Raw genomic sequence first — 11,312 nt, forward strand, 5'->3', positions numbered from 1 at the left:
TATATATATCTATGTATTGATAATTTTTTTCTCGATTTTTTATGATATATTGATACACAATATCGGTAATATAAGTTGAATCGGGCTGTTTAGAAAAAATCCGAGGAACACATTTTTTCTTGCATAGATCTGATTGACACTTAAAAAACTATTAAAAATCTTAATAATAAATCTATAGAATGCAAAATAGAAATCAGCAGAGTACCTGATAAAAAGAATAGTTATGGTAAAGAAAAAAAAACAAATAACGCACACTTACCTTTCCTCATTTTGCTTCGGCTTCATGAGGATTTTAATAAACATCAAAATGCTCTAAAATGAACTAAAAACTGTACTAAATAATTGTTCATCTAACGAATAAGGCGGTTGAGATTATATGAATTCAGGAAACTAAAAAAATCATATTATTTTAATCAACTGGAATTGCCATACATTGTTTGGAGCTATTAGCAGCGGTTACATTGGGTAAAAAATTATATGTAAATTTATTCTCTGGAGTTCACGCGAAATATTTCTTTTGAGTTTGGTCATACACTTAGAATGGTTTGTTGGTTTTGAACAATTAGCTAACACTTGTTATTGTTGGAAGATGCATAGACTTATTCAAGTTTTATATCTACCGGATATTCCTGTTGTGTAAGCTAAGATAAAAATTTATTGACTTACCAATTTGATTCAAATATGAAAATAATAAAATAAATTGGATCTCCGGGAACATACATTAAAAATTTTATAATTTATGCAGAGAATAGTACACAATTCGTTTTTAAAATTTGAGTAATATACTACCATTGTTCTCAATAATCTCAAAGATTTTTCGTGGAGTTAGCTGGTAGAACATTGTAAGTGTTCACGCATACGATGATAATGTAATCTTAATGACTTCGACGTTTGCCGGTCAAACATCGATCATTTTTTCAATAAATTGTTTTAATAGATAAAAAATTGTTTGTGAGTATTTTAAAATATACTTTGAAATAAGATTTCATTAAAAGCATTCGAATATTAAAGCATGCAATATTACGATTTAACCTTTTTATTTTATGTTTTAATTTTAAAGACATTACTATGCAAGATTAACGGATTCATTGATATATTTGTTGTTCGACTTATTTCACAATCTGACAAATTTTTATATTTGATTTGATTGAATTGTTTTTTTGAAGTATGATCAACATAAATTAAATAATTTGATTTTTTTAAAAATATTTTAATAAAGTTAATGAAATAATTACTCCATTATATGTACAGCACAGTATATTGTTAGTTTTATGTAAATCGATAAAAACTTATAAAATATTGATTAATAAGAGTAATTACATATTTTATAAATTACATTTTTTTTCAGGTAAGTGCTTTCTCTATTTTTAAATAATGCCTCCTTAATCGAGTAAGTATTTTAATCTTCAAATATTTATAATTAACTACAATAGGAATAGAAAATAAATGTAATTCTACAACCAGGACCTTTCGGAATAATGGAAATGTGCAATTAAGAGAAAATTACAAAAATATATAGTAATAATAATAATTAACTTAGAAAGAAAAAATTAAAATAGTCTACTTACAATTTTTTTTTTTACTGAAAGATAAATAGTGGGAACTTCTATTTTATATTCTACAGCCTCCGGATACGATTGAGTTATGTGGATAAAAAACTTGGCCATAGCTCTATAGGTCCCCGAGGAGACATATAAAAATGCCGGAGACGCAGAAAGGTCAAATACCCTCGACAACAAGGTTAGAAGACAGGAGGTAGCTAACGGACACGGCCCCTGACCAGGCACTTTCTCAATCCCGACAATATTGCACACCTTGCTTCCTCCCATTTTTGTCTTATTTGATATCATCTGGTCTCTTCCTTTCCTTAGGAGGTCTACTGCATTGTTCAGGGAGGAGTTTCGGAACAGCCGTGTCCTTGGGAAGATCACAGTCGGTTTCAATTCCACGATTAGAGAACAGTCGGAATCCATTTAGCTGTCTCTAAACCAGGTCAAGTTTAATCGAATTTCTTTCCATTTACCATTTAGATGCATATTGCGAAATTGGAACTACTTCCCATCTTAGAAAATTTACTTCCTGAAATAGGAATCGCATCCCTCTTTAAGATATATTTTCAATGTAAATAAACGAACATTTCAAATAATATTTATATAGATACTGATGTTATCTGACTTGTTTTCTTTTCTGGTCTAGTGGACATACTTGGTACTTCAAACATTTTATTTTACATTCATAATTTATTTCTATAAACACCATGTGTCCGTTATCAGGTGTTAGCTCTGTTACCATTATAGTTACAGTTATTGTGCGTTTTCTTTCCAAATTTGTATTTTATATCAATTTCCTTGAAGTATTAATTGAATAGCCAGTTTTTGCCGGATGAATTAACAAAGATTGAATAAATAATCTTTGTAATTAAAAACAAGACAAACATAATTATTAATTTTGGCCTTATACTTTGATTTTAGCGCATCTTTCTGGTTCGTTCGTAAAACGGTTCCAATAAATGAAAAAATATATATATTTTTTTTTAAGTGGGCAAAAAATTGTAACCATGTAACTGCAAATCTCAGTTTTTCAGGAGAGAGATAAAATAAATCAAATTATTATCATTATATATTTCTTTTTAATTTTCACTATAGGAAATATAGAGTAAGGGGGAATATTCGGATAGTTAAAAAAAATTTGAATCTGAATTTTTTCGGTAAGAAATGAATTAATGTTATTTGAATAATTAATGCTAAGTGTTATGTTTGCTGTTTATTACCTGGTTATTCTACGTGTGTGCTTCGTTAAGGTTTTTTGTTATATTGACCACATACTGACTATGTAACCACTCAAAGACAAATAAGTTGATTTTGTTAAAAATTATATTTGATTGTTTGCAAGTTTTACTGTTTGTTAATTTCGCGATTGTTAATATTTTATTAATATCGTAGGTAAAAGTGTGAGGCACCTAACTTCCAAGAGAGAGAGAGAGAGAAAAATGTTTAAATATTTAATTGTCTTCATATTACGGCTCGATTATGTTAAAATAGAGATATATTATCGAATTGGAAAAATTAACATTTTTGTCGATGAGATGCATATACCTTAACTCAGTAATGATGTTTGAAAAACAAATACAACTTTTATTTCTACAAGGTGCTCCTTTACAGAGCTCTTTTTCTTATTCAAGGATACCCACTAAGTCCCCTCCCTCCCTGTCTTTTCAATCTCCCTGGATCTAGGTCCATGACTGTCATTTCCTCCTCGTTCGCACAGCTCCATTGTGTTCTTGGTTGCGCCTTGTGTCCATCCTGTCGTCGATTCTGTTATTCGACAATGGCGGATACTTCTGTTATTTTCTTTCATAGAATTTTCTTAGTAGCTATTTTTCTCAATACTTTTTCGTAGGGTTTCCGTTCATATGTGTTTCCATCTTCTGTTCGTATTGGTTAGATTAAATGATAATTACCAAACATGTGGTTCAACGATGAAAAGAAGGAGATCTTTTCATGTTTTAACTAAATATCAACGATACGATAGTATAAAATCGTTAAATATTGCTTTTTATTTATTATTATTCAGTTCAGTTGCCAGTCTTGATTATTAATTTAACTGGATTAGAAATAGACTGGCTGTTATCCAAAGTTTCTTTATCGATGATTTTGGAATTACTTACTGGAATTTTTTTTTTTTTTTATAATTATTTATTTCTGTTATGTGTCCAATAGTTAACATATCTATTCATAGCAGGGCATCTATAAGATATTAAATACACGCCCTTCTCATATCGTTTCTGTGGAAGGAAAAACAGATAAATCCTTTCTTCTGTATATGATATTATCGAAGCTACACGAATCTAAAGTAAATTAAAGTATTAATTTTTATCTTTAATTTTCTTCATTCATACTGATATTAAAGATCACTTGCTTGTACATCGATAAAAGGTTAGAACACTGCATTTTCATACATTATTGATTTATTTAAGCCCATATCTCACTTTAACTATGTTCCAATTACGGAATTCAATCTTTCGAAGTGGAAAATAAAATAAAAATGATAAATTATTTAAGGTCAGAAGAGAGGCGATTATACGAGTAGAAGTTTTAATAAGTTGAGCTTAAAAGATAGACAAGTTGGTTGAAGAGAATATGTATCGCTCAATAGGAAAAAGTTGATGATGAAGTTGAATCCAGAGGGAGAGGAGGGGGGGGGATGTTGAGTCAAAAGGGACGGCACTGTTTCGGAAAAGTTAACTGATGCCACCCTCATCTTCGTCACGATTGACAGCCTTTTGCCCCATCTCACCGACCTATCATCGTTTCCATAACTTTTCTCACTTTTTATTCTATTGAATTTGTGCACCCCTAATACGTGCAAACATTTCCATAGAAAATTCAATATTAAGCATAATTTGTATTTTCTATGAAATAATTTATGTGCATATACAAGGACTTGTCGAAGGTAACCTTTCATTGTATTCTACATATCCAGACAGTTCTTATTTACATGCATCATTATATCGAAGATAAATTTATTGATTGCCTTACGAAAATAGTATGTTTGATAATTCAAAATTGAAGTAAAAAAGAGTGCAGGAAAATTTAGATTGAAGATTGAAGGACACGTTGGACTGTTTATATGAAGCATCATAACCTATCATACGATTTCTCGAAAAACTTCAAGTATACGAAAATAAAATTCTTAATATATTACATTAGTATAATATTATGGTATTAGCAAGTAGTGAATGCTTATACAGTCAAAAACTCTAATAGTAGCATTAAAGAACCTTAAACTGACAAAAAAAAATTGAAAATATGGAAGAAAAATCCGATTACAAGCTTTCTTTTATTTGATGTTGGTACGAAACGGTCAATAGATAATTTGTATAACGTAAATAAGCATTTACTTTAAGTAGGGATGAATGTAAAATCTTATAAATGAGCTATTTATGTAAGGAAGAAACAAAAGGAATTGTTTCATTCTGAAAAGATAAAAAACCTTTCTGGCCTAAGAAACATGTATAATTATTGATAAGGTCATGAAAATACATTATAACTTGTTTTTTGTAATAAATGTATGAGATTACTAAAAGAGAAAATAAAATTCATAAAAAATAAAATTAACAGTTAAGAAATAAAATTAATTAACTTAATAAAAATAAAAATTTTGTTCTTTTACAATAACCAAAATAAATCTGTACTACTGGAACCCATTACTTGACCAATGGTTATAAAAAGTGTTGTCAGGGACATCGTAACGGGATGATATGGGGGAAGGTGTCATCTCAATCACTGTCAAACCCGAAAAGCGGGAAATTTGAGATTTTATGCAGTAATACACAAGATTGCTTATAAATGTTTGTTAGAGAGGTCAAATACCTAAATAAACGGTTTAGGAAAAGGGTGAATTTCAATAATCAGCAGAAGTTAGGGAATCCGGTCAAAATTAAGGTTTTCCCTTTCCGGTATTTAAGTTTGCACATTTTATTTTATAGAGGCTAGGTGTGCCCCGAGGAGTGCCTCCTGAAGATAGAGTCGAAGCAAGGTTGATGTGAACGAATAAATAAATTTGCTGCCACAGCCAAACTCGAATCCAGACCCGTTATAAGTGAATGGTCTCGTGACTTATTTAACCACTCCACAGAATTTTATTTCTGAAAAATATATTAATAATAATAATAATCAACATATGTACATTCTCATCTGTATATTATAATTTGCTTGTTCTTATTTTTTCAGGAGGTTAGAAAAAAAAAATTTCTTAATAATAAATAATTTTTTTTTGTTTCAAATATACAGATTTAACCATTACATTTATTCTCCTAATATGTTATGCATATCCTTGCTCTTTCACTCTTCCATTACAATGGTTAAAATTAGACTATTAAACACTCAGAACTGTTAAATTTTACGTTGGCAAATAACACTGGAGCTGTGGGTCCTAGTATTTATTTTAAATTTAGTTTTGAGGGCAAATATAAATCAACTCATATTGTTTATATATGTCAGCTACGAAGCAACAATTCAGTTAGATTAATGGTCGATGTTTATATAAAGAATGAACAGACCAGACTATACAAAACTGTGCCGTCTGTGAGGCGTCCTTAAGACGCGACAGTATGACTGTGGGAAGTTAGTATTGGCAGCACCAAAAACATATAAAATCTATTTGAACAGGAAAACATAGTTTTAACTGGAATATAACATATATTTCTTGGGTATTTGACTATTAAAAAAAAAATAGTTTAAGTTGTTTTAGTAACATGAATAAGCTGAGAATTCTCATTGCTTTTGAGTAAATAATAGTTATTTGTCCGATTATATCTGTTGCAGTATAATAAAGTACTAAAATACTATACTGGTGTAAATGTTATACTTTATTTTAATACTCCAGTAAAATGAAGTACTATAAATACTATATACTCCTAGAAAAAAGTAACTGAACAATTTATTAAAACCTGGAAAATTATTTTTTTTTAGTCCTATTTACCTACTTATGAAATATATATAGTAAAAGGTTTTGACGGAAATACTCATTTTACTAAGAAAGTTAATTTTCACTAAACATATTAATAACTACTAGATTTTGTTTTAAATCTAAATTTTAGTCAATTTTTATATTTCTGGCAATGGATTTTTTATGCGCTTAATATTAGCGTAAACCTTATGTTTATAAACGATTTTTTCCACTTGTTTATAAATTTTAAATTTTATTTTTCGACGCATATACACGTTCTGAGGACCCCTGAGTCCAAATAACCATGTCTTGCAAAATGGTCTGTGAGGTAAATATGAAATGTCGCTCATATAAGAAAAGTCTTACGGAAGTGAAATTACATATGCCTGAAATTAGGTGTGTGCCTGGGGTTACTACAATGGTTTTGTTAAAATTGACCAACTGGAAGTGCCACTTTATATAATCGGTTTTACAGATTTTTCGATTTTCTCAAGAACGTCTCTAATTAATTAATTTTAATTCGTGTGCACTAATCTACACAAAAAACAACTGTTAGTAAGTAGTTTGGTACTTAAAAGTTGTTTGCTGCGCTCAACTCACCATATCTTTTTTTTTAATAGCAAAATCTAATACATAAATAAAACCACCTTTATCCGATAAGATTAAATAAGTGAAAGGAACAATACCTAAAATAATTGGAGAATATGGTCGGGGAGATGCGGTCAGGAAAAAAGATCACAAATAAACAAAAATATTTATTCATGTCGACGTTTCGACCTCAGTTTCAGGTCTTCTTCAGGGAGCTTGCAGCAGAGATAATGGCTATACTACCAGTTTAGCCATTATCTCTGTTTGAGCTCTCTAAAACTCAGGTCGAAACATCGACATGAATAAATAAATTTTGTTTATTTGTGTACTTTTTTCCTGACCGCCCCTCCCCGACCTTCTTCTCCAATTGTTAATCTACGGTCAACTATCTACACCTCAATACCCAAAATACAGGGTTCGTGATAAGGCAAAGTAATCAGTAATTTAATAAAATGATATTTTAAAATAAAGTTCTTATCTTCCTCTTTCATGATCAAATAGCTTTTCCTTAACTAGTCCACAATATTTAATATGGGTAATAACATGGGATAAAACCACTGATTACTTTGTACAATAACTAAAATCGATGTGCCTCTAACCCTTTAGTTGTTACGGCACCTAAAAATTAACCAAATAAATAAAATCGAAAACACAACGAGGCGAAAGAGGACACTCTTTTCTAATCCGATTTTTTTGGTTAAATTCTAGACATTTAAAAGTAACTCTTAATCTCTTCTTGAATAATTATGTATGTATTACATTTTCTTTAACATTTTATAGTTTTAATGTAAAGTATCTCTTAATGCAAACAAGTTAAATTTGTTTAAATAATAAATAATATAAAAAAAATCTCCTGTTTAATTTCTTGTTTTTCTACTTCCCTGAAAAACATAAAAACATCTCTTGAGTACCCTGAAGCTCTTGATGAAAAATTTCAGTTTTATTATTCATTTTACCTGTGTTACGTTACACCCGTTATTAACGTACTCCTTTAATTTTACAGGAAAAAATGCAAAACTCAGTGAAATGTTGACCAATTTAAAATGTTTTTACAGTTCTGAAATGTAGGGGGAGCAGGTTTCATGATCTCGTCCTAAGAGATGCTCAATTTGAATACAAGAGATTAAAAGTCCTTACGCCCCTCCCCCCATTTCTTTGGAGTAAGTGCGTAAGGTACGACCTATATTTAGACTTCAGAGTACGTTTTATCAGGAAATTAACCAATTTATAATTTTCAAGATTTGAAAAAAGGCGTGACTTTTTTATTGAAAAAGTTTCAAATCTACATGTTCGTAATTACATTATCAATTGCGTACTATGGTTAAATTTTTAAAATTTAATCATCACTTGTTCTAACATACCTTAGCACTTTTTGTATATTCCTATTTGTTTTTAAATTCTTCAATAGCTTAAATTATTGTTTTATTTTTAATAAAGTTAGATTATGACGCTCCCCAGGCCATTGCCTATGTGACCTTTTTTTATTGATATTTACTAGCCCTGAATATGGTGTGAAACAAGAGATTGGATTGAAAACTCTTTCCTTAAAGTGATTGAGATATTTAAGAGATTTGTTATTTCCCATATCCTTCTTCTCTTTTTAGTATATTAATGATTTTTTCGTAATATAAAGAAGTGAAATTATAGGAGTAGGGGCTTATAATGCCTAGCGTTCGGTTTCAGTATAGTCCCTGTTTTTTATTCTCCAAATGATGTAAAGTAAATTTGTACTATATTTTATAACAGTAACTGTATTGTAGTTTATCACTTAAAGAATTGTCTACAAATTTAGATAATGAAGATACATACATAGATACATATATCTTAAGGAGTTGAATGAGTAGTGCTGTACTCTAACCTCTCGATTGTTAATAGATAAACAACTACTGAAGATCTTCTATCCAGCATTTATACTATTTTCTTGTTGTTAAATTATTTAAATTAATTAAAGTTCCTAATTTTAATTTTAACGTCGGTTTTATTTTGCACTAATTTATACTCCTTATTTTTTTCGGATCGGTTTATATAGCAGTATAGATATATTGGTTCTGATATCTTATCTAAACCTAATATATATGATGTCAGCAAATTTATACCTAATGTTGATACTTTGTTTCGCTCCTATTAAAATATATTTAATTATATTTTAAAAGTTCTGGATATGCCAGGTTTCCGCTTACCTCACATCATAGCAAAAGAGGTGGTAAAAAAAGGAATTTATTGGTACCGGAGATGGCATGAATTTGAGGAATCTTATGGAGTTAATCTCGATCCTTCAATTGTTACCGATCTGCGTGAAAAATTGACCGCGGTCAGACAGCGTAAATGGATGGAAACACAAAGTAATCAGACATATTTCTATCTCGAATCAAGTTTTTCTGCGTACACAGGCTCATGTGAAGTAGAACCGGTAACGCCATATGTAAAAGATAATTTTAACTTTAATTCGATGCGGTGGATTGCCTGTTGTAGAGTGGGATTACTCAATAAATCGTTAAACCGTGGACACATGACAGTATGGATAACTATCTTGAAAAGGAAGCTTTCATCAAAGGAAGCAACCTTTCACTTCTTGGGAACTTGTCCCAAGTGAAGTGATATTGGAATAAAATATTTTGGACTGCAGACCCGCTCTCCAGAACAATTATTCACCTTATTAAAATTGGAGAGCTCTTAGCAATTATTAATATATAGGAAAGAACTCAATTAATTAATATTTCAGGCATTAATGGCATACCACATTTTTTCACCATTGATTTAGTTCTTTAAACATAAATACTATGTTGTTATTTTAAATTATTGACTGGTTAGAATAATTGTTTTTAAGGTATTTAATATATTGTTTAAAAAACTTTATTATTGATATATTTGTAGTTACAATTCCATTCAGACCTCGACAGGCGAATGTTTTTCCGTTGTCCATATGTGTTTTTTAATTGTTGTATTGGTTCATTAGTGTATATATTTTTTAAAAACACTTCTATTCGATTCTATCCCTGTCAAGGTGAAGTTGTTGGTTTATTACTCGATATGTGAAGGCATACATTCAGGTGAACTCATTTAGTCACAAAAACAACACCAATTAGCTATTGAAGATGACCTAAAAATATTGATAATTATATTAAGATTAGATACTAAGTTGATTTATAATAAATATAAATTAAGTTTAATAATAATCATATATATAGTTTTAATTATAAAAATATCATAAAGCATGAATTAATGTGATGCTCCCAGCCTCCCTCTTAATTACCAGATTTTACCCGGATAAATTGAAGTATAAGGTACCTACTTCACAGAGGCTGTCCAAAATTTCGTTTTTCCGAGCTAGTCGACAACTGATTACATTTTTTTGCAAAACTAATCTGGACCTATATTTACTTCTTAAATAATTCCTGGGTATTGATTATACCAAAATTATTCTATTACATTGTCTGCTACTGTATAAATCTATTTCCTTTCCAACATTAGAAACAAAATAAAATGAAATTTTACAACATTCGGGTTAATCATTAGAGCTCCTATATACCCACTATTTCGCTATTGGCAGTTAATATTAAATTTTATATTTGAAAATATTTTTAAAATGAAAAATTGGTATTAAATTATTCCTTAACTGACCTAGTCATAGTAAATGGCTTTCTTCCTCTAAGTTTATCTACATGGTTAGTCAGAGGCACATGAACCTAGCTCACAAGCGAAAGAAGCTAAAAAAAAAAAAGGGATGGCTCTTAAAAGCGAAACCAGGCTGAGATTGGAAGGGGCAAAAAATGCCATCAAACAGATCCAATTTAAAATTTTAAACAGGCTGTGAAGGATGTAGTTTCCCTAACAGGGGCGGTACATAACTTAATTCATTAATAAAATATAAAATAAGTAAGTTCATTAAAACAACTAAAGGACTTTTTTTTCAAATTTATCTTTGCATTAAATATACATAAAATTCTCTATCACATTGTGGGGTATTCATTTTTATAAAATTAATATTTAAGTTCTGTGTTTAAACATGATGAATTTATCTATTTCATTTTTTAAAAAAATATGAGTACAAAATAAAAAAAATTATAAACAATTTGTTGTGATTTTTAAAAGTTCATTCCTTTACTAATGGATTTTCATCAATCTTCGTAAATTATTATTTTTTTTTCAAAATATAGAATAAATTTTCCTTATATAGACATAGAGTATTTATACTTTAATAAATGATATTCATAAAAAAGGAAATACATAATTAAGAAATGGGTAATATAAAAATAGTATACATTATATATATA

The 11,312-nt window shown here is 29.4% G+C and overlaps 1 long non-coding RNA gene across 4 annotated transcripts in view; it reads left to right on the forward strand.

Moving 5' to 3' along the window:
• Positions 1-11,312, forward strand: part of LOC136795563 (uncharacterized) — a 461,741-nt gene that overhangs the window by 77,036 nt on the left and 373,393 nt on the right. The gene's annotated exons all lie outside the window — the stretch shown is intronic.

This window comes from Halyomorpha halys, unplaced genomic scaffold, assembly GCF_000696795.3.
Source record: "Halyomorpha halys isolate HHAL.00 unplaced genomic scaffold, Hhal_1.1 Scaffold51.1, whole genome shotgun sequence".
Taxonomy (NCBI): Eukaryota; Metazoa; Arthropoda; class Insecta; order Hemiptera; family Pentatomidae; genus Halyomorpha; species Halyomorpha halys.